Source organism: Rhinopithecus bieti, unplaced genomic scaffold, assembly GCF_001698545.2.
Source record: "Rhinopithecus bieti isolate Rb0 unplaced genomic scaffold, ASM169854v2 scaffold_14549, whole genome shotgun sequence".
Lineage (NCBI taxonomy): Eukaryota > Metazoa > Chordata > Mammalia > Primates > Cercopithecidae > Rhinopithecus > Rhinopithecus bieti.
In genome coordinates, this window is record NW_016808027.1 from 215,116 (window position 1) to 238,262 (window position 23,147).

Below are 23,147 nucleotides of genomic sequence, written 5' to 3' on the forward strand. Positions count from 1 at the left end.
ACTGAAACTCTACCTATGACACAACTACTCCCCATTTCCCCCTCTTTCTCTGGCCCCTGGCACCCACCATTCCACTTTCTGTTTCTGAGTTTGACTATTTTAGATACCATATATAAGTGGAAACATACAGTATTTGGCTTATTTCACCTAGCATAGTGTCCTCATGGTTCATCCATGCTGTAGCATGTGGCGGGATCCCCTTCTTTGTTCAGCGGAACGCTGCTCCATTGTGTGGCTAGACCACATTTTTCTGTCCGTTCACCTGTCGACGGACCCTTGGGTTGCTTCCACTTCTTGGCTCTTGTGACAAGAGTGGGGAGTTTTGAAGTTGGATGGGCCTGGGTTGGACTCTGGCTTTTAGCCTCCCTTTAGCTGGGTCTAAGACCATCCTCACCTGCCACTGTGCCCAGTGGGATTGCTGCAAAGAGTAGAAATTGTTCATGTTGAAACACTTGGCATGCAGCAGGTTTGCAGTGAGTAGTAGGTGGGATTCATTCTTGTTATCCACTTTCCCTCTAGGGACAGGTCCCTTTTGCCCATGGCTATAGGACCCACAGCTCACCTGCACCCCATCCTTGAGGCCAGCTGAGCACCTGGTGAGTCTCAGAACACTGGAGCTGGAGAGCACCTGTACACAGAGAGGGGCATGGACTGGACTCATCCAAGTTCACACAGCCAGTCAATGGCCATGCCAGGATTTAACTTGGCTCTCCAGCCTGGGGACCTTCCCTCTGCAGTTCCTGAGATCTGCAAGCCTTGTCCTTAGGAGGGATCAGCTCCCTAGGGGCCTGTGTCTAATCCTGCAGCATTCAGGGCTGGGCGAGGAAGGGGGCTGGGAGATGAACATCTCAGGAGGCTCAAGAGATGAGCATCCGTAGTGGGCGGAGGCCAATGGCACCGGCTAGTCTCCTCTGATCACCTGACTTTCCCCAGGGCTGTGGACAGCGGAACTGCTTCAGCAACAAGGAGGTTCACTTCAGACTCATTTGCATGGTATAGGCTCTCTAAGGTCTTTGCCTCGCACCTGGGAGTTCATCTGCTTTTGCTCACTTTCATTCATTCATTTGCCTATTCCTTCCTTCGCTCATTTATTCAGCAACCACTCCCTGAGGCCTGCTGTGGGCTGGGAGACCAATCAGACCTTGCAGGCACTCAGTATGGCATAGCGGTGAATGGTGTGGATTCTGAGGCTAAACTGCCTGGGTTCAAATCCCAGTTCTGCCAGTTACTACCTCTGTGACCTTAGACAAGTTGCTTAGCCTCTCTGCCTCAGATCCTTCTCTGAAGTGGGGAGAATGATAGTTCATAATTTATATTTGTTAGTTATTGTTGTGACATAACAAATCACCCCAAAACTTAGTGACTTTATATAAGAACAGTCATGGCCAGGCATGGTGGCTCATGCCTGTAATCCCAGCACTTTGGGAGGCTGAGGCAGGTGGATCACCTGTGACCAGGAGTTTGAGACCAGCCTGGCCAACATGATGAAACCCCATCTCTATTAGAAATACAAACATTAGCTGGGCATGGTGGAGCGCACCTGTAATCCCAGCTACTCATGAGTCTCAGGCAGGAGAATCGCTTGAACCTGGGAAGCAGAGGTTGCAGTGAGCTGAGATGTCCCACTGCACTCCTACCTGGGCGATAGAGGGAGACTCAGTCTCAGGAAAAAAAAAAAAAAAAAAAGAGCAATCATTGTCTCACAGTTTCTATAGGCCAGGAATTTAAGTTGGACTCAGCCTTGGTCTAAGCCCAGTGGCTTTGGCTCAGGGTCTCACATGGTTTCTGTCAGATGGTGTCTAGAGTGGGGAGGAGCTGGGGTACCCGGAGGTTGGCCCGGCTTCTCTTGCTCTTTGTGTAGTCTCAGGCCTTCCTTTCTCTCTCTGCGGGCTTGTTTGAGCTTTCCCACAGCAAGGCAGCCTCAGAGCAATCACGGTGTCTACATGGTGGTGCAGGACTTTAGCAGGAGTGTCCTGGTGAAGGAGGCAGAAGCTGCTTCACACTCGATGACCAGTCCCTGAAAGTGCCATAGTGTCACCTCAGCCATTACTCCCAAGCCCTCTCAGATTCAAGTAGGGGTGACAGAGACCCCACCTCTCTCCATGGGACTGGTGTCAGCATCACTTTGTAAGAAGACGGTGTAGGATGGGAGACATTGCTGTAGATGTCTTTGGAAATACAATCTGTTACAGTTGTGAGAGTTAGATGAGTAAACACAGGAAATGCCTAGAACAATGCCTAGGCATCGTATATAAATGGTAGCTAGATAAAGCTAAGGGTGATTTGACCATATGCAACTTATTCATGATGTGCTGACTTTAGGATGTGACTGCCACTGTGGAAGCCAATCCACTGAATAGCAGCATTTCCCATTTGGGTATTGAGGGATCTATAGGAGTTCACCAGACTGAGGCAAGTGCAAAGGCATTCTATACAGAGAAATTAACTTTGCAAAGGTGTCGAGCTGGAGAGGGGAGTCCCTGGAGCAGGAACTTAGCTCCAGGTGGCAGGGCTGGCCTGAGGTGAGGAGTGAAGGAAGTGACTGGAAAGCCCAGGTTGAGAAACGTTTTGCATGTAGGGTTTGTACTTAATCCTGAAGGTTCCAGGATGTCCTTCTACTTCTCAGGCAGCAATATGAGAGGCTTGAGTACCATCATGAGGAAGCCATTTCTGAGGCTGAATCAACAGGATCTTGGGAAGTACTGGACTTGGGCGTGTAGGGAGAGTTCAGGACTGATGGGGCCCACTCCCAGGTGTTTGGCACGGGTCATTTACATTGGTTTTGAATGTGATGTGCATACCTACCCTGGCTTGCTTTCCCTCCTTTTCCAGTATATTAGAAACTTCGTGATTGTTCTCTGCTCAGATTGGCTCTTTGGTAGGGGAAGGCAGAAGTGTAACTCCCTTGGCAGAGGGGTCTGGAGGAGCCTGGCAAGGCCAGTGGCCTCCTCTGCCCCCAGCCCTGTCTGTGGAGAGTGGCTCCTGCTCCCTCACCCTCTCCTCTCCCAGCACCCCTCCCCACTCTGATCACAGCCTCAGAGTCCAAATGGAACCAGCCAGACTGTTCAGGGGACTGTTGCCATGTCTCCCTGAGCCCCTGCTCTGGAGTCCCGAGCACCAGCCTGGAACCCTGACTGAGCCAAAGGCTTCACCCCGGAGCACGTGACTCTGAGCGAGGCCATGGCCCGGGTCTGTGTTTCCAGGATGTTTACGTCCCTGTGGACCTGTCTTTGCACAGCTCCATGTACTTCCGGGAGCCTGTGTGCTTGCGCCAGTGTGCCCACTCATGTCACCCGTGTCTGTCCGTGAATACGTGCCCTCTGTCTTTTTGGATGTCTCTGTGTGTTCGCGTGTGTTTGCACAAGTATGAGGTGGGCCTCTTAGGCTCTCTCCAGGGCCCCCATGGTATCTCCTCATAAATGGCAGGCAGATTAGGGTGCTCTGATGGGGGCTAAGTGCGAGGAGGGGCCGAGCCAGGGGATAGCCCTTGCCCCTGGGGGCCTGTGGTCTGAGGGAAAATCCAGACCTCACCAATGTGGCACACTCAGTAGAAAAATACAATTTCCAGATTTGAGAAACCTCTTTGGGAGCCCTCATGTTGCACTTGGCCTGGATGTTGGGCACCCAGGGTTAGACCCTGCCCCTACCTTCCAGAGCCAGCCCAGGCAGTCAGCTGTGCAGCTGGACACTAGCGTGTCTGCTGAATGGATGGCTGTACAGGGCACATGAAAACAGGTGAAGGCATGCCCGGCCCTGCTGGAGAGTCAGGGAGGGCTTCCTGCAGGAGGAGTTTGAGTGGCGACTCCAGGGCTGTTTGGGGGATGAGAGGAAGGAGATGGAGAACAGAGCTGGGCTTGGCGTCAGATGGCACTGGAGGGTTTGAAGAGGGAGATGGGGAGGGTGATTCTCATCTTCCAGGCCTGGAGGTTGGAGGGAATGGAGGTGCCTTGAAATGCGTGGAAAGGGAGAGGAGTTCCCATTTGGCCACTGTGGGTGTGAGCTTCCTGTGGGGTGTCCAGGTGCAGGTGACCAGAGGGTTGCAGGATACTTGAGTCTTGAGCTTGGTCCAGGCAGAGACGGGTGGTTGAAGCCGTGGGGTGGATGATACTGCCAAGAAGGATGTGGTGGGCAAGGGAGGGAAAGGGGGCTTAGGATTGAGAGCAGCAGCATTCAGGTGTGGGCAGAGAGACAAGCCAGCAAAGGGGCTGGTGAGGTGGGGCCAAAAAGGGGAACGAACAACCAGGCAGTGTCCTGGAATCCAAGGAAGGAGACTGGTTTTAGGAGGGCGAGTTCTGCAGTGTCAGCTGAGGATGGAGAAGTGCCCGGTGGATTTACCCACACAGAAGCCATTGTTGAACTTGGTGGCAGCAGAGGGTATAATGGGTTTTGCAGTGGGTGGGAGGAAGTGGAGATATGGGTGTAGACAACTCTCAAGTTTGAATGGGAAGGAAGGAGAGAAAGGGAAGAGAGCTGGGAAGGGGTGCCAGGGATGAACTGCATGAGCCCCAGGCCTGCTCATTGCTGACTGGAAGGAGCCAGAAGAGGAGAGAGCAGAGGCCAGAGGGAGGAGAGAGGGTAAACTGGTCATCTGTAGACACCCGCCTAGTCCTCTGCCCGCGGCAGGGAGGGTGCCTGGAGGGGATGGTGCTTTCTGGAGGAATGGTTGTGGAGGGCTGAGGGTGGAGGAGGTGCAGTGCTGGGTGGGTAGCCTTCAGTCCTGCCCTGACCTCTGCCAGTCTTCGCATCTGCAGAGTAGGGTGGTAGCAGCCACCCTGGGGTGTGGGGAGGATCCCAGGAGGCAGAAGCCCCACTAGCTCAGAGCATCGTCATAAACCAGGTTCAGGTCAGGAGTTGAAGCCCAGGGCTGGGCAGGGTTGGCCTCTGGTGGTTTTTGCATCTTTAGTGCTTACCAAAGCTGTTTCTAGACACTGCAAACAAGAAAGGCCTGGGAAGGTCAGGACGTGGATGGCCTGCTTCCAAAGAGGCCACACCCAACCCCATCTCTGGGCCCAGCTCCCAATTACAGGGAAGTTCTTCCTTTGGGTCTAGCCTAAGTTTTTCCCACTGTGCATTCCCTTCTGGTGAACTTGTTCAACCCCGCTCCATGGAGCCAAGCCTATCAGCCGACCACTTGGAGTGGTGGCCAGTGTTTTTACAACTTGTTTTCATGAAGATTATTTGAAGTCTCCTTGCATTCCCAGAATGTCAGACCCGCCCTGATTCACAAGGATTGACCAAAACAGGGTCTGAGCCAACCAGAGGAATCTGAGGACTTAGTCATCCCCCTTGGATCATCTGCACATTCCTTTCCTTCCAGTTAAAAAAAAAAAAAAAAAAAAAAAAAAAAAAGGAAAGTTAACCTAGATGACCAGGAAGGGACAGTGGCATTTGGGGATGTGAACAAACTCAGATGATGCTGGTCGTGGATGAAGGGGTGGGGCCTGAGGGGTCAGTGCTTGGCTTTGCACCTGGCAGACGTCAATTCAAGTGCATGTTCTGCTGCTTGCAAGATGGGGATCTTTCACAGGATACTCTTCATGTCTCTGAGCTTCGGTTTCCTCATCTCTGAAATGGAAACATTGATGGCACCCACCTCAGACACCTGAAACAGACCTAGAAGCAGACCCTGAGGCAAGGATTCGTGTGACAGTGATTCATTAGGAAGCTTCCCTGCTAAGGGAAACCTGCTAAGGGAATAGGAAATGTAGAAGCAGAAAGAGGGCTGGGCGCGGTGGCTCAAGCCTGTAATCCCAGCACTTTGGGAGGCCGAGGTGGGCGGATCACAAGGTCAGGAGATCGAGACCATCCTGGCTAACACGGTGAAACCCCATCTCTACTAAAAAAAATACAAAAAAAAAAAAAACTAAAAAAACCACAGAAGCAGAAAGAGAAAGAGGAGAAGCAAGAGGCTATTTTGAGCCAAGCTCCATAGAAGAACTTTGGCTTTGTCTTCCAGAGGAACTCTCATGGGGACACTGTAGGTCATACCCTAGGGCTGGCCCTCCAGGGGCAAAGATGCTGGAGAATTCATACCTCTCCCTCCTGAGTCAAGGGATTGTATGAGATAAAGCATGTAAGGTGCTGATTGCCCAGGACCTGGCACCAGCAAGTGACAGCTATGAGAAAGGGGTGTGCAGAAGGGGGAATCCCAGGCTGTGTGGTCAGCAAGGGGCAGTGCCTTCTGAGAGCCTCCCTGTGCTCCACTGCTCCTCTAGCCCCAGGTCTTTGTCTGTCAGCTTCTAGAGGCAAAATCCCACAGAACTCCCGCCCTCATTGTTCTCCCGGATGACTTGGCTTTGGGCAATCTCTCCAGTCAGTCCAGGTCCCTCCCAGCCCTAGAGGCCGGCCCTGGTGCCATGCTGTAGTTCTCCCTTCCAGCCCACCCATCAGTGATGATTACGAGGTGGGACAAGGCTTAAGGACAGAGATTAGTTCAAGGCCGTGGAAGCACCAAATGCCCATAGAGGAAATCAAGGCCATTGTGGCCCATCCCCGCCTGAGTCGAATTTGGATTTGACTTTTCTTCGCAGCCCACCCACTCTGTGTTTCCATAGAAGGTACTCAGGGGATCGCTTGGGGGAACTTGCGTTGGTCAACACATTCCAGGAACAAATAAACAGGTTGCCCTTCCTGGCCGTACTGACTAGATCCTAAGACTCCGACTATGTGACTCTCACTTTCACTGGTGATATCAGTGTGGGTTAGCCCTCATGGGACCCACTCTTACCCTTCTCCTGTCCCCTGTGATATCACAAGAGATGTTACCCATGATCTGGCCTCCCCACTCAGGCCTCTGGGAGTCAACCTCCCCCTCCACTCCCCCCACCCCCAACAGACCATGACAGGCCTGGGTGCTAGTCCACACTCTGTCACCTGCTGTGTGACCTTAGCCAAGTCACCTCCCATCTCTGAGCCTCATGAGGTACCCTATGTTTGTAACCAGTTTTGTATGTGCTCATCTAGAAATCAGGCGATTGTAACATGGTGTTAATCCCTGCTTGATGCAGTGGATGCCCAGAAAGGTGAAGTGATTTGCCGGTGATCACACAGCAAAAGGGCAGAGAGGGCTAGGACCTGCTTCCAACCCCACGGCTAGTTAAGTGAGCATTCTACTCTTTTATCAGCTCTGCTCTGGTCCCCCAGCCCCTCTTTGATTCAGAACTTGAATTAAGCCCCTAGTGGTCAGGATGAACTGAGCCAGGCACCGAAGTGGTCAGTCACTGCTGCAAACTCATTAACTCATTTGATTCCCATGTATTGAGTACCTATTGTATAAGGGGTTCTGTGCTCAGATAAGTACAGTTTAACTTTCACCAGGTTTAGCATAGAATCCACTGCAAAGGCTTGGGGCACCTGTAGGCGCCAAGAGTGAGGGTGCCCTTAGGGTGGTGGTCCCAGAGGAGAAAGTGGTCTAGAAAGTCTAGAGCCCCCTCACTGTCCAGGAGGCAGGCAGGGAATGGCTAGGTTGGGGAGGTGGATGTCAGGGATAACAAGTTTGTTCACTCCTGGGTATTCACTGCTGCCTGTGGTGGGTCCAGCACTGTGCCAGGCTGGGGGTGAGGCTGGGAGACAGCTTTGATTCACCGCCACCCCTTACGCGTCCTGCCGCCTTTGTTCACACGATGCGCTTGGTGTGTTTATCTACACCATTAGCTCGTGGGCTCGTCCAGCAGGGGCTCCGTCTGTATGCTGGGCATACAGGAGAGCTCAGGAAATGTGTGTTGGTGACTAGATTTTTGGTGTCTAGACTGGCTTGGTAGTAAGGTATGAATCCAGGAGACCCTAAATCCCTTTGAGCCTCTGTTTACCATCTATAAAAAGTATCTACTGCAGCCAGGCATGTGGCTCATTCCTGTAATCCTAGCACTTTGGGAGGCGGAGGTGGGCAGATCACTTGAGCTCAGGAGTTCAAGACCAGCCTGGGCAACATGGCAAAACCCCCGCTCTACAAAAAAATACAACAATTACCTGGGTGTGATGGCACATACCTATGTCCTAGAGACTCAGGAGGCTGAGGTGGGAGGATTGTTTGAGCCTGGGATGTAGAGGTTGCAGTGAGCCGTGATTGCGCCACTGCACTCCAGCCTGAATAACAGAGCGAGACTCTGTCTCCAGAAAAAAAAAAAGTCTGCAGTGGGAGGCTAAGAGGAGTGAGATAGCACACATAGAAACCTTGGCCTCGTACAGAGAGTATGTCCAGCCCTTGTAAACGTTGGGCAGTATTAACAATAGATGGGCCCTCGGCACTGTGCCAGCCTGAGCAGGAAACATGAGGGAGATGGGGTCTGGCCCCTGTTACAGCCACTGCACACTGTACAGTTTACACAGCCCTGTTACATCCTGCTCACTGGTTCTCCCTGTCATCCCAAGATGAGATCTGGGCAGGTGCCAGTATCCCCATATGACATAGGAAGATGTTGACCTGCCTTCCAGTGGCCAAGCCAGGAAGAAAAGCCAGGTCTCCTGGCTCTCAGTCTCCTGCTCACTCCTCTGCTCCCCCACCTCCTGAACTTGCTTCCTGCTCTCTGGAAGCTCTTTGTGAAAGATGCTAGGAAGGGCAGTGGGCAAGGAATGTGGAGATTTGCCAGCCCAGGTGTTGGGGGCTGAGGGTACATTGTGGTGGCTTTAGCCCAAAGTAGGTTACTGTGGCTAGTAGGTCCAGAGTAAGGGGGCAAGAGGAGAGGTGAGGGAGGGGGACTGAGTGGGGATGCAGAGGAGGAGGAAAATAGCTGTGGGCTACAGGTCACCAGGACCACTGCCCAGCTGGATGGCGGGGGACTACTGGCCTGGTGCAGCAGAGGCTGCTGGGCCCTCCTAGCCTAGCCGGCTCCCTTTCCAGGGGGATGGTGTAACAAGAACTGGGGATGGAAGACCCTGGGCACCCTGGCTCCCCTGCAAGGTGGTGTTGGAGCTGAAGTGACTTTAAGGAGTACAGGGTCTGTGGGAGAGGCCAGTCAAGTTGTGGTCACTGCCCCTGAGGAAATTTGAGTGCTTACTGCCCTAGAAATACAGCCCCATGCCCAAGGCGTAAGCATAAGGACCTTCCATGTGGAAAGCACTTGTGAAAGGCGGACTGGGGAAGGCAGGGCTGGCTGGCAGACACGCAGTTGCTCACAGATGTGAAGTCACCAGCACGGGTGACCTGGGCCCCGCAACATAAGAGGTGGTGGGTGGGGAGTGGACGGGCCCCTCCTAAATTCAGAGAACTGAGAGCAAAAATACAAATAGAGATCCATGTATCTTTGTCAGATATTTGAAGGTTGTAAAGCAAGCCAGGAGACTGTTAAATAAAATAGATTTGATTTTCCCACCTTGACAAGTATACCTTCACAATGTACATTGAACTACGTACATTGTGTACTTATTTACATTGTGTAAAGTTTAGTTTTATTTGACTGAGAGTGATAAAATATCAAGAATGTCTGAATTTAATTACTGCACATCTCTGGGTATATTGTTGTTAAGCTGATGATGTTCAGATATAAAAAATAAGACTTAACAGTTCTTTTTTTTCTTTTTTTGAGACAGAGTCTCACTCTATGTCACCCAGGTTGGAGTGCAGTGTGGTGCGATCTCAGCTCACTGCAACCTCTGCTTCCCAGGTTCAAGTGATTCTCCTGCCTCAGCCTCCTGAGTAGCTGGGATTATATTGAATATACATTTGAATTATATATATATATATAGTTTATGTGTGTGTGTGACAGAGTCTCGCTCTGTTGCTCAGGCTGGAGTGCAGTGGGCATGATCTTGGTTCACTGCAACCTCTGTCTTCCGGGTTCAAGCGACGCTCCTGGCTCAGCCTCCCGAGTAGCTGAGACTACAGGCACGTGCCACCACACCCAGCTAATTTTTTGTATTTTTAGTAGAGACAGGGTTTCACCACGTTAGCCAGGATGGTCTTGATCTCCTGACCTTGTGATCTGCCCTCCCAAAAGTGCTCCTGACCTCGGCCTCCCAAAGTGCTGGGATTACAGATGTTAGCCACCGTGCCCAGCCTTTATATGTATTTTGTTATTGTTGTTGTTGAGATGGAGTCTCACTCTGTTGCCCAGGCTGGAGTGCAGTGGCATGATGGTAGTGCACTGCAACCTCTGCCTCCCTGATTCAAGTGATTCTCCTGCCTCAGCCTCCTGAATGGCTGGGACTACAGGCGTGTGCCACCACACCCGGCTAATTTTTTTTTGTTTAGTAGAGACGGGATTTCACCATGTTGGCCAGGCTGGTCTTGAACTCCTGACCTCAGGTGATCTGCCTGCCTAAGCCCTCAAAGTGCTGGGATTATAAGCGTGAGCCACAGCATCTGGCCATCAAATTTTGTATACTTTAAATACAAACACATTTTATTTTTAGTACTTTAGATTATTGCCATCAACAGAACACAAGTGATGAAAATCTTGATTATAACAATATAATTAGTGATCTTGCTAAAATAAAGATTTTATGAAATAAATAAAAATGAACTGTGGCCAGGTGCAGTGGCTCACACCTGTAATCTCAGCACTGAGGCTGAGGCAAGCAGATCACTGAGGTCAGGTGTTCAAGACCAGCCTGGCCAACATGGTAAAACCCCATCTTTTCTAAAAATATAAAAATTAATTGGGCATGGTGGCACATGCCTGTAATCCCAGCTACTTGAGAGTTTGAGGCAGGAAAATAACTTGAACCTGGGAGGCAGAGGTTGCAGTGAACCAAGATCTTACCTCTGTACTCCAGCCTTCTAGCCTGGGTGACAGAGTGAGATTCTGTCTCTAAAATAAATAAATAAATAGTAAACAAATGTAAATATAAACATAGGCAAATTTATTTTATGTTTTCAAGAGGGTTTTTATTCCATAAAATCATCTATTAAAATTAAAACAATACCCATCACAATGAATGATCAGATTTTTAAATAAAATCTTTAAATAGACATAATTCAATTTTTGAAAATTTTGTAGAAATGAAACTATTCACAGTTCTAGTATTCAATGTCCATCTAGTTGCAAATTTAAATAAATATACCAGACTTCATGTTACATTAATGTGAGTTGCAGAATATTGTAAGATGTTCCTCAGCCACCATGTGCATTTTTGTGAATATCACACTAATTCATGAGTACTTTTAGAACCACAAATTGGAGCAGGAAGAAATGCCAAAATAAAGGATGCACAGCAGGACTGGAATAGAGATGCTTGCTTATGCAAGAAACTCGTGCTCGCTGCTGTCTGGGAGGAAGGCTTTGACAAGCTAACTTGTGTCTCCCTTATATATTTTTGCCATTCAGGCCCCCCCTACTGCACCCCTCCCCCAAGCAGCATCCATCTCCCCCACTCAGCAGCAACATGACCCGTAGACCTTTACAGCATCTTAACAGAATCACCTTTTGTTCTTCAAGTTCAAGAAATGGAAAGGCCTGGCATGGTAGCATGCCTGTAGTCCCAGCTACTCAGGAGGCTGAGGCCAGAGGGTTGCTTGAGCCCAGGAGTTCAAGCCTGTAGTGTGTTATGATTGTGCCTGAGAATAGCCACTGCACTCCAGCCTGGGCAGCATAGTGAGACCCAGTCCCCAACTCATGCCTTAAAAAAAAAAAAAAAGAAAAGAAACAGAGAAGCGTTTAACTGGAGCCTTACAGGTGTTAATCAGGAGCGAATGTTTAGGATTACAGGTCACATGAGTGTAACGTAACAGAGGCTCCTGTGTACTCTAATGAATTTATTTGTGAGTGTGTGTGTGTGTGTGTGTGATGTGTGGGGGCCCCTTTTCCCTGTGTAAGGGTGTTCGGGGGGTGAATCTTCTTGCCAATAAAGAGTTCTCTATCATACAGTGAACAATAGACAAATGATAGATCTTATGCTATAGCTAGAGTTTTACATCTAGGTATCTTAATTCACTCGTTCATTTCACTCATGTGCATTTGTTCATTCACTTAAAACCCTATATTTGCAAGGTGCAGTGGCTCACGCCTGTAATCCCAGCACTTTGGGAGGCCAAGGAGGATGGATCACCAGAGGTCAGAAGTTCAAGACCAGCCTGGCCAACATGGTGAAACCCTGTCCCTAGTAAAAATACAAAAATTAGCTGGGTGTGAGGTGTGCCTGTAATCGCAGCTATTCAGCAGGCTGAGGCAAGAGAATCACTTGAACCTGAGAGGCAGAGGTTGTAGTGAGCCGAGATTGCACCATTGCATTCTAACCTGGGCAACAAGAGCGAAACTCTGTCTCAGAAATAAAATAAAACCCTATATTCACTTGCTCCAACCCTTCATTTCATGTAGATTACGAGGCTATAGCAGTCTTTTAGTGCAGTCCATGACCCAAGAATGAGGATCAGAGAGGGTACTGGTACTGATGTACCTAAGACGCACAGCCAGTCCACAGCAGAAAAGTCCTCAGGCCAGGCAGCAAAAAGTGGAGGGTGAGTGCCAAGTTTGAATGTCAGGTAAAATCTGAGCAGATGTTGCTGTGTCCCAATCAGCTTCCCTTCCTTCGCCAGCTTCCACTACTAAGCCATCTGCCCCAGGGCACTGGGGGATCCTGCAGGGAGTTTCTGCTTGAAGAGCCTCTTCCTGTTTGGGGCCGAGCACTTCCTTCAGTGACTCACAGGCTCCCATTGGCCCCGTGCTGGGAAGGCAAGGTGGGGGTGGAGCCAGACCCCGGCGTGTCACCCTCAGCCTGAGACCCCAGCTGGGTGACCTGACACAGGGCAGTGGGCACAGGCTGGAGGTAGGAGGAGGGGAATGGCAGGAGGATGTGAGACCATTCTGCCTCACCCAGCCTGGTGGGCAGGATGGAGAGAAGACAGAGTGGGGAGGGGGACGGCCTCCACGTCCAGCCAACCCCACAGGTAGTTTCCAGGGCAGCTGTGGGACCAGGTAAGGCTGACAGCAGAGCTGAGAGCCCTGAGGAGACTCTGCGGTACTTTCTTTTCTGACAGGCAGTACGGTGTGGTGGAAGGAGCACTGGGACGGAGTCATGGACTTGTATTTCTCACACCAACTTTCTGATGGTCATTTCAGTTTTCTGCCCCTATCTGGGCCTCAATATCCACGTCTGTCTGATGGGGGAGCGGTTTGATGGCTGTGGCGTTTTGTGCAGCTTATAGGTTTGAGCTTGAATTCTGGCTCTGCTGCCTTGCTGGGTGTGTTCACTTCTCAGAACCTCCATTTCAAAATCTGAAATAATAGTCACTTTAAGTGTTTTATGTATGGTAACTAATTTAATCCCCACATTGACCCTATGGGGTAGGTTTTATTATTCGTAGTATTTTATACCTAAGGAGATTGAGGCACAGAAAGGTTAAGTAATTTGCCCAAGGTCACATAGTAAGAGCCAAGATTCTAACTTGTGTAGTTTGACTGCAGGTCCCATGCTCTTGACTCATTCTGGCCTTGCTACTCAAATTGTAGTCCAGGGACCTGCAGCATCAGCATCACCTGGGAGCTTATCAGAAATGCAGAATCTCAGGCCCTAACCTAGACTTACTGAGTCAGACTGCATTTTAACAACTTCCCTAGGTTTCTAAGGTCCAAGGCCCCAGGAAATATAAATAGACCATGGCTTCTCAAACATTAAAGTTTAGAGGAGAAGCCACTGGTCTATTTATATTTCCTCTGCCACTTAGGCCTTAGGATCATTGTAGGGGGTAGAGGAAATAAGTATGTTTTATAAACTGTAAAGTGCTGTACATTTAGGGCACTGTGAGAAACCTGGGGACTGGAGGTGCAGAGGGGCAGGCCTGGTAGTGTCCCAAGTGCTGATCTCTCAGTGGCTGTCATTTCCCAGCTGTCGCTGAGTCCCGCTCTGTCCACCTCTGGTTCACACACGGAGACGTGTGTTTGGCTGTGTGTTTCTTGCTGGTGTGTGGCTCTAGAGTCCAGTTGGGTTGGGGAGAGTTGTCATATTGGCACCAGGAGGCTCAGGTCCCAGCCCTGGCTCTGCCTCTGTGTGATGTAGGTAGGCCTCCGTCCCTGCAGCCTCAGTGTCCCTAGTAGACAAGGTGTTAACATCCTCTGAAGGCTGCAATGCTGACCTGCAGTCTCCTCCTCATCTCTCCTGTCCCCTCTGCTTCCCATGGGCTGTCGATACCATCTCTTTTCCCAGTTCCTGGGCGGGGGGTTGCCCTGCTGGCTGCAGGAGCTGGCGATGGGGGAGGTGGTGCATGAGTCAGAGCTCAGGCACGTAATTGTGGTGCCCCAGATCCCACCTCCGGGCTACCGTCCTTCCCTTAGCGGCTGCTTTAGAAGAACAGCTGGTTTGGCAGCTACCTCAGAGAAGCAGGTCCCTGGGCAGCGTGAAAGGGCCTCTGCCCCCAGGGTAGCTGAGCTTTGGATCCTGGGTCCGTGGGTCCTGGAGGGGCAGGAGTGGTTCAGGGAACAGGTTGTATGAGTTGGGCCTAGGGCTGGTTTGTGGGCAGCATGCGTGGAGGTGGATTGCATGTGCCGGGTTTCATGGCTGGGGATTAGATCACGTATGTCCTGTCAGCCCTCCCACCAGCTTTGTGGCTTCCCCAGGGCAGGGACTCGGTGTCACCCATCACTGGGCCCCACACTCAGCATGGGATGGGCGCTCACTAAGGGTCAAGTGGGACAGTAGAAGGTAGGATGAACTGATGAATGAACTCACTGGGTTTATCCCCTTTTCCTCTCAGCTCTCCCAGTGAAGTGATATCACCGCCTCTGTGGACAGGACACCCCCAGGAGCCCAGCTCACAGCCACTGGTACCTTCTTCCAGGTAAAGAGAAAAGGAGGGAGGGAGAAAGGAGTTCAAGACAGGCTGCAGAGGGCAGCTGTCTGGGTTCTTACACAATGTTCACCTCCCCATGGGGGCAGCACTCTACGGTTTATGAAAAGGCATAAATGGGATTATTGTCCCATTTTATGGACAGGAAAAAACTGAAGCTCTGAGTAGACTTGTCTCTTGCTTAGTACAGCGTTCCAGGTACTTGTCTGAGAGCCCATGAGGCTGATACCATGGTTATCCCCGCTTTATAGATAAGGAAGCTGAGGTATAAAGGCATTTAGAAACTTGCTCCATTAAATACATGGTAGAGCTGGGTTTCAAACCCAGCCAGGTCACCAGGCACGGTGGCACGCACCTGTAGTCCCAGCTACTTGGGAAGCTGAGGCAGGAAGATCGCTTGAGCCCAGGAGTTTGAGTTGCAGTGAGCTATGATTGTGCCACTACACTCCAGCCTGGGTGACAGAGTGAGACTGTCTCTAAAAAAAAAAAATTAAAATAAATAAAAACCCAGGCAGACTGACCTCTTCACAAACCCTGTGATTTACTGCCCCTCAAGAGCCCAGCATTAAACTAAGTTTCTTTGACCTCCAATCTGAGGGTTGAATGGGCTCCCAACTCCAGAGAAGATTTATATTTTAAAAGAGAATCCTAGAGAAAGTGATGCTTCCTCCAAAGGAATGAATGACAAATAGTGGATTTGGAGGCCTTATATCACGGAACTGGCATGAACCTTCAAGGTGGGCCAGCCAACTCCTGGGACTTTCTTCCTCAGCATTCAAGCAAGCTCGGTTTTCATTGGTCACCAAGGTGAAACCTGGACATTTGAAGGAAGAGAGGAAAAGTTTAGGCCCCAGGTTCTCCGACATGCCTGGAAGCAGGGAGATTGCTGCTCTTTGCCGAAGACTGTGAAGAGTAGCAATGTTCATGACAGTGATGAAATTAGTATCCTGTGCTAGATCTGAGGTCATCTTACACTAGATATGGTATAGAAATGTGCAAATGGATAGCAGAGGTTTAAGAAAAATTTGTGAGAGAAAAGTACCTAATTTAGTCTTCTTTTTTTTTTTTTTTGTTTTAGTAACTTAATTTTTTCTGTAAATTGGGAAAAGGCTAATTATTATTCAGAGGCAGAATTCAGGCTTTCAGAAGTGGCTCTGCAGTTGTGTGGTGTAAGATGCTTTGATTGGTTCTTTTTTTCCTTCCGTCTTGCATTTAACCAGCTTTTTGACTGACAACTAATTAGGTACCTCCTTGGTGCCAGGCACAGTGCAGGGGACATACGTCCCCTATACAGTGACTCTTCTAGCAAGGACAGGGCCTGGCATATCTTATGTCCCCATCACCAGGTGTGGGGCTGCAGACACTATAGGTCTTCAGAAAAGCTTGGCCAAGTGGATCAGAAGTCTGAACCTGGGGAAGCTCTCAGTCTGGCGGGCAAGGCAGCCACGGAAGCAGATAATTACAGCACACTGAGGCCTGTGATCATTCTCAGGAGCTCTGCCAGATGATGTGAGCACAAAAAGGAGGAGGCAGTGGGCTTTTGTTGGGGGGAATTAGCCCAAGCTTTGCACGGGGTCTGTTTGTTAAGATGGATGGGATTTGGATTGGGATTTGGGGAGGGCTTTCCTGGCAGAGGGCCCAACCTGAGTGAGGCATGGAGGTGGGAAAGCTGGGTAGGTGTTGTCTTTGGAGCACAGTGGTACAAGGAGGGGCAGGAGAGGACAGAGACAAGATTGCTCTGTACAAATCTCCACTGTACTCACGCTCCTCTTCCTCCTCCGCCCTTTCATTTACTTGGTGTGCCCCACTTTCCCACTCCCCCTTCCCTGGGACTGAGGAAGAGCCGTCAGAAAAAGCCAGCCTGGCCCCTGCGGCTGCGCCACTGGGCTCCTGGAAGGGGCTTGCACAAGTCAAACTGAGGATGGGGGATGCTGAAAGTCTCTGCTGCCTCCGAGTAGTTGTCCCGGGGCCCTTCACTCTCTCTGCCTGCTCCCCAGAGAGCCTGTCAGTGTCACTGGGGAGAAGGGGTGGGGCAGGATCTCTTCTTAGGATGGCCTTCCTACAGTCCTGTTGGCTTGGAGAAAACTACTCAGCCCTCCAGGGAGGGAGGGGCCTGTCACTAGGAGTATGCGAGCCTAGGGAAGCCACTGGCTGGTCTGGAGAGACTGGAGAACCACCAGTAGGAGTGGCACAGGGGATTTCTGAATGGAAGGGGAGGCTGGATGGAGTGCCTCCAGGACTTTGGTGCTGTTACTTTGTGACTTAGCAGTCTGAAATCCAGGGATAGTTTGAAGATGCCAGTTGAATTGTTCAATGAGGATTCCATGACACTGTGAGTCTTGGGTGAAGTGATTCTAGAGCTCCAATTTGGGGCATCTGGAGCCTGAGATTTTGAGTTCTGAGATGCTAAGCTGTGCCCTCTGGGAAAGGCCAGGTCACTTTTGGTGACTGCTCAGCCCAAGCTCATAGCCCTGACCTGGGAAAGAGAAGTCCTTTCTGTACCAAGAGAACCCAAGGCCCCTGGGCAGGCTCCTGAGCTGGGGAAGAACTAGTCTACCTTCACCTCTGGGCCCTGCCAGCCTCCTCGCGAGAGGAATGGCAATCAGAGGTCTCTTGGGACAGAAGTGTTGGGTAAACAGGAGGCCCTGGCATCACCGTGGAAAGAGATTAATAGTGACCCTAATTATGGCATGATTGATTCTTGGAGGCTCCGGCTGAGCCCCAGCCTTGGCCACTGAAAAACATTTCTCCAGAATGAGCAGGCTTGCAGGGCCTGGGTGGCACAGACCCCACCTGCCTCTTCACCTCAAGGCCTCTCTCCCTGCCTCCTTCCAGGCACCTCTTCCCCAAGCCTCTCCCAATTGGAAGCTGCCTGCCCCTGTGACTTAGACTTCCTTCCTGCCCCTAGGTCTGGTTACCTTCTCTGCAGATTCCATTAGAATCTAGGGCTTCTCCGAGGCCCAGAGAGGTAGAGCGACTTCACCAAGGCTGTACAGTGAGATGGTGGCAGCTGGGATCTCTCTGTTCAAGCCATCAAATGAGGCTATGCAATGGAAAATAGACTGAATCGTGAGTTACCTGCAGGAGGCTGGGGCTGTAGAGCATAGAGCAGGGCCGGGGATGAGTGGGTTCTACATTTCACTGGTTGGGCTCTTTCCGGAATCTTTCCTGTCTCCCCCACCTCCAGCCCTCGTCCTGGGGCCAGAAATTCATTTTGTGGGTTTGGGTTTGGTTGTTTTGTTTTGGGAAACGGTCCACTCGGTGAGCTGTTTGGGGTGCCCTCTGCCCTGGGAGAAGCCCCAATCACTGCCCTCCCTGCCACCTAGGCTTCTGCTGTGCTGTCTCCTTACCTAAAATGCCCTTCCTTCTCCCCTTTGTGCTGCAAATCTTTTCTCATTTCTGAATTCTGCATAGATCTCACCATCTCCCGGAAGCCTGACACAGTGGTCAGAAAACACAGAGTTGTGGCATCCAGAAGAGATCGTGACCCAGTCAGGAAGGGCTTCCCGGAGGAGGGGCTATCTGAACTGAGATGAGCAGGAGTTCGCCAGGCATTGAGGATAGGCAGAGGGGCTCCAGGGCTAAGGTGGTTTCACAGGCACAGCTGGGTTGGGAGCAGTGATGGATGAAGTGGTAAGGAAGGACCACAGAAAGGCCTGCTCCAAGGCCATGATCCTGGAACCCTATGGAAACAAGTCACCATGACCCTGCACCTTTCATGCCTGGCATTTTACTGTAAGGGAAGTTTAGGGTCATCACTATTTGTGAGTCATCTAGGCCACAATGTACCTACACCTTGATCCCTATCAAAGATGGTGGAGGCTCTTGGGCAGGGCCAGAGCTCTGCCCTGGTGCTCAGGATGACCAGGTGCCTAACTTTGTTATGGGCCTTCCTGCCACTTTCATCCAGTTTTGAACTGCATCCTAGGAGAGTGACTGTCAGGATGCCCAGTGATTAGCCATGAGAGCAGTGGGGAGCTCTTCCCCAGTCAGACCAGGGAGAGATCAGGGGTTGGCCTTCCCTTTTCCTCAAGCAGCCCCCTCTCTGCTTTGCTACTGGGGGTGAGGAAAGAGCGGGTAGATAAAGGGTTTTAGAAGTTGAGTGTTGGAAAGGCCCTTGGAGATCAGCCGAGGGTGCTCAAACCCTCCCATGATACAGATGGGAAAACTGAGGCCAGAGGCTTGGGGCAGTCACTCAGCCCACTGGTGTTCAAGCTAAGCCTCAGACCATCATCCCAGGGCTGGGCTGGGGTTGAGGCCCAGCGAGGACAGCCATGGCCGAGGAGAAGGGGGGTTTCTCTCCATCTGCCTGCTTGCCCCCTTCCCCAGGGCCCTAGCACGATGCCAAAGGTCGGCCTCCCATCCCCACCAATCCTGGCACTGTTGGGGGTTTTTCCTTTCCTCTCCAATGTTCCTAGACTCATTCTGCCTCTGCTTTCCTGATACCAACCAAAATACTGAGCTTGGTCCTTTGAGGTACAATTTTCAGTTATACAGGTGCTGCAGCTGGCATTGACGTGGAAGGTGATAGAAACGTGAACAGGCCCGCCCTGTGAGGCTGCAACCATGGAGAGTCTGGACTTTAGAGTCAACAGCCCTGGGTTCAAATCCTCCCTCCTCCGTGATTAGCTGTTTGACCTTGGGTGAATTACCTAACCTCTTGGGTGCGCGCGTCGCATGTGTGTGTGTGTGTGTCTGTGTATTTAATACTCTTTTTCAAAAGCAGTTTTAGGTTTGCAGTAAAATTGATTGGAAAGTACAGAGAGTTTCCATGTACCCTCCTCCACATTCTCCCTCCCCACAGTCTGGCTTATTCTTTTACATCTTATATTAATAAGGTACATTTATTACAATTGATGAACTAATATTGGTTAATTATGATTGACTAAAGTTCATAGTTTACGCTATGGTTCACTCCTTGTGTTGCACACTGTATGGGGTTTGACACATGTCCATCATTACTGTGTCATACAGAAGAGCTTCGTGGCCTCAAAATTCCTTGAGCACCACTTATTTTCCCTGCCCCCTGAGTCCCTGACAGCCACTGATCTCTGTACTGCCTCCACAGTTTTGCCTTTTCTAGAACGTCACTTAGTTGGAACCATGCAGTATATAGCTTTCCAGATTGGTTTCTGTCACTTAGCAATATGCTTTCAAGGTCTCTCCATTGCTTTTTGTGGCTGGGTAGCTGACTCCTTTTTATTGCCAAATAATATTCCTCATTGTGTGGAATGCACTGCGGTTGGTTTGCCCATTCTTTCAGGCCCACATTTGCAATCTGTTAGGTAAGACCATTGGTCTTCGCTCAGAAAGGTTGTCAAGGGGAGGGGATGCCTATGCAGTGCTCAGCACGGTACCCAGCAATGACCTGGAGTGCCCACACCACCCAGCAGCAAGTGCTAGCACATCAAACAGTAACCATTGTGGCTGGTAGTCCTCACACTGTACATATGTTAGCTCAGCCAATTCTTTTTATTATTATTATTTATTATTTTTTTTAGAGATGGAGGTCTCACCATGTTGCCCATGCAGGTCTTGAACTCCTGGCCTCAAGTGATCCTCCTGCCTTGGCTTCCTCAAAGTGCTGGGATTACAGGCATGAGCCACGGCACCTGACCTCATTCAGTTCTTGAACACATTTATTGAGTGCTTAAAACCTGTTAAAAGCTGGCAACACAGTGAATATCCTCATACCAATCAAGATTTGGAATTGCAAACAACAGAAACAATTCAGGTTAATTTGGCAGAAGAGTTCCTTGGAAGGAACTAGAGTTGTTTCCAGAATCTGAGGGGTCTGGAGACCCATGCCTGGGTAGGAGTGGAGGGGGCCCGGGTACAGCCAAGGTTTCCAGGCTGTCGTCCCCTCTGGTGCAGCTGCCACTGACCTCGCAGCACCTCACAACTAGTGCAGACATTCATGTGACTTCCAGACCTGGGCACTTAAACAAAAAAAAGTTTTATTGAGATAAAGTTCCCAACCATCACCACTAATTCCAGGACATTTTCTTTCTTTTTTTTGGGTTGGGTGGTGGCCTGCAGGGTCTCACTCTGTTGCCCAGGCTGGAGTGTAGTGGCACCATCTCAGCTCACTGCAACCGCCACCTCCCGGGTTCAAGTGATTCTCCTGCCTTAGCCTCCCAAGTAGCTGGGAGTACAGGTGCGTGCCACTACCACCCAGCTAATTTTTGTATTTTTAGTAGAGACAGGGTTTCACCGTGTTGGCCAGGCTGGTCTTGAACTCCTGACCTCAAGTGATCCACCCGCCTCGGCCTCCCAAAGTGCTGGGATTATAGGCATGAGCCACCGCGCCCGGCCAGGGACATTTTCACCAGCCCAAAAAGAAACTCCACACTTATTAGCAGTCACTCTGCCTTTCCTCCCCAATCCTCCCAGACCCTGGCATTCACTGACCTACTTTCTGTCTCGGTATTTGCCCATTCTGGTCATTTCTTATACATGGAATCATACGATATGTGGCCTTTTGTGAACTTGGCATGACGTCTTCAGGATTCATGTTGTCGCATGCCTCGATTCCTTTTTATTGCAGACCTGAGCACTTCCATGTATTACCCCATTTAGTCCCCATTCCCCAGATGGGTAAAGTAAGGCTCAGGGAGAGGTAGTGACCTGTCCAAGGTCACATAGCAAGTCAGTTGAGGGTGACCAGGCTAGAATCCAGGCACTTCATGATCAGAAAAGGGGCTGGGAGCAGTGCAGTGCAGTCTGGGGGGCACAGCGTGGGCCTGGCAGTTATGGAAGGGAGAAAGGGTAGGGGAGCAGGCAGGTGCGTCCCGAGATGTGAGGATGGGACAGGACGCTGGAGATGCACGCCCATCCCCAGCATCCTGTCTCTGCCCCATAGTGGGTGTTTACTCTATCTCAGGCATGGACTCTTGGAAGGCTTTCCCTGTGCAAGCAGGAGGCTGTGCAAGTTCAGGGATTCTGACAGAAAACAGGACTTTGGGCTGGGGAGGGGCCTTGGATATTAGGCTCAGAGGTGAGAGCGTTCTCTTGTCCCAGAGCCAGCAGTAGCTCTTGGCAGGGGATTTCTTGGGAACTTGGCTGGTATCAGCAACCCTGGGAGGTAGCTTGGAGAAATTGATTGGACCTAAGTAATGCCATTATCCCTGGCAGGAAAGGGAGGGGAGGTGATGGGCTGGTGAGGGATGGCGGAGAGAGTCCTGTCTCAGAGCTTGTCCCTGCTGCCAAGTGTGGTGTGAGCAGCATGCCTCCGTTAGCAGAACTTCTGGGCACTTGTCTGAAGTATGGTCCAAGAAGTCCCCTAGTGCTTCCTGCTCTTGCTGCCCTGTGTTGCTCCCTGGGGACATGGGGTTAACGCAGACCATCCCATGGGGGAGGCAGGCATGTCCACGGTGCTCTCACAGTGTGCCCAGTTAAGAGGGAGGGACATGCCAGGGATATGGGAGGCTGGGGAGACCTCTAACCAAACTGGGCCTCCATGGAGGAGGGAACATCTGACACTTGAAGGATCAGGAGGTGTTCACCAGGTGAAGGGAGGCAAGGCTGGAAGAGCAGTAGGGGTCAGATCCTGGTCACTGCCTGTTAGGAAGTTCAGTCCAGCTGCAGGTGAGAGCTTGGATTGGAGGGATGGGGCTGACAGCAAGGAATCTGGAGCAGTCCCCAGGCAGGGGAGATGAAGCCTTGAACAGGGGGAGTGGCTATGGGGATGGCGAGAAAAGGGCCTTAAAAAAAGGGTGGTAGAGGGCAGTGTGGCTGAACTGGGTTTGCAAGGCCTGGGTGACAATCCTGGAGACATCCAGGAGCTGCTGGCTGTCTCGATCAGAGGCAGAGCCTGGGTGGCCTTGGCAGCACCTGGTAACTGAAGCCGTGGGAGTGGACAAGATGGCCGTAGCCAGGAGAGCATACAGAAGAAAGAGAAGAGGTTTGCCTCCCAGAGAATCCCCTACAGTTATGAACAGGATGAAAATGCACCTTGGGGAGAGGAGACTCTGAGAGCCAGAATCAGTGAAGTTCTGGGCCGAGGCATGACGCACACACTTCTACTTCCCTCTTTTCTAGGTTTGAAGTGGAATTTCCATTCCTGGATGGGTTATAATGTGCAGGCGTGGGGACAGGGGAGGGGCAGGCAGAGGACATGTGGGAATTAGTCCCGGGGCAGGGGAGTCCTGGGAAAGGAGTGTGAAGGCAGCGGAACCTGGGGTGGGATCCCACATGCATTGCAGGATGTCCACCTGTTGTACCTCAGCGTTGCAGTACCTGCTGGCACCTTTCCCTCACCCTGCCCCCAATTGTGTGTCCTATAGAAGTCAAGGCAGAAGCTGTTACTCGCTTTTACAGATTCAGAAACCAAGGCTCAGGGAAGAGCCTGAGTGGCCTCAGCCACAGAGCAAGTCAGTGTGAGGCAGCATAAAGCTAGGCTTCTTTCCACATTGCACCTGCCTCCTCC

The 23,147-nt window shown here is 50.9% G+C and overlaps 1 protein-coding gene across 8 annotated transcripts in view; it reads left to right on the plus strand.

Annotated features, from left to right (window-relative positions):
• Window positions 1-23,147, plus strand: part of GDPD5 (glycerophosphodiester phosphodiesterase domain containing 5) — a 90,941-nt gene that overhangs the window by 21,463 nt on the left and 46,331 nt on the right. For all 8 annotated transcript variants that reach the window (XM_017885213.1, XM_017885214.1, XM_017885215.1 and 5 more), the window contains exon 2: window positions 14,627-14,710. The gene's annotated coding sequence lies outside the window, so the exon portion shown is untranslated. The remainder of the gene's footprint in view (window positions 1-14,626; window positions 14,711-23,147) is intronic.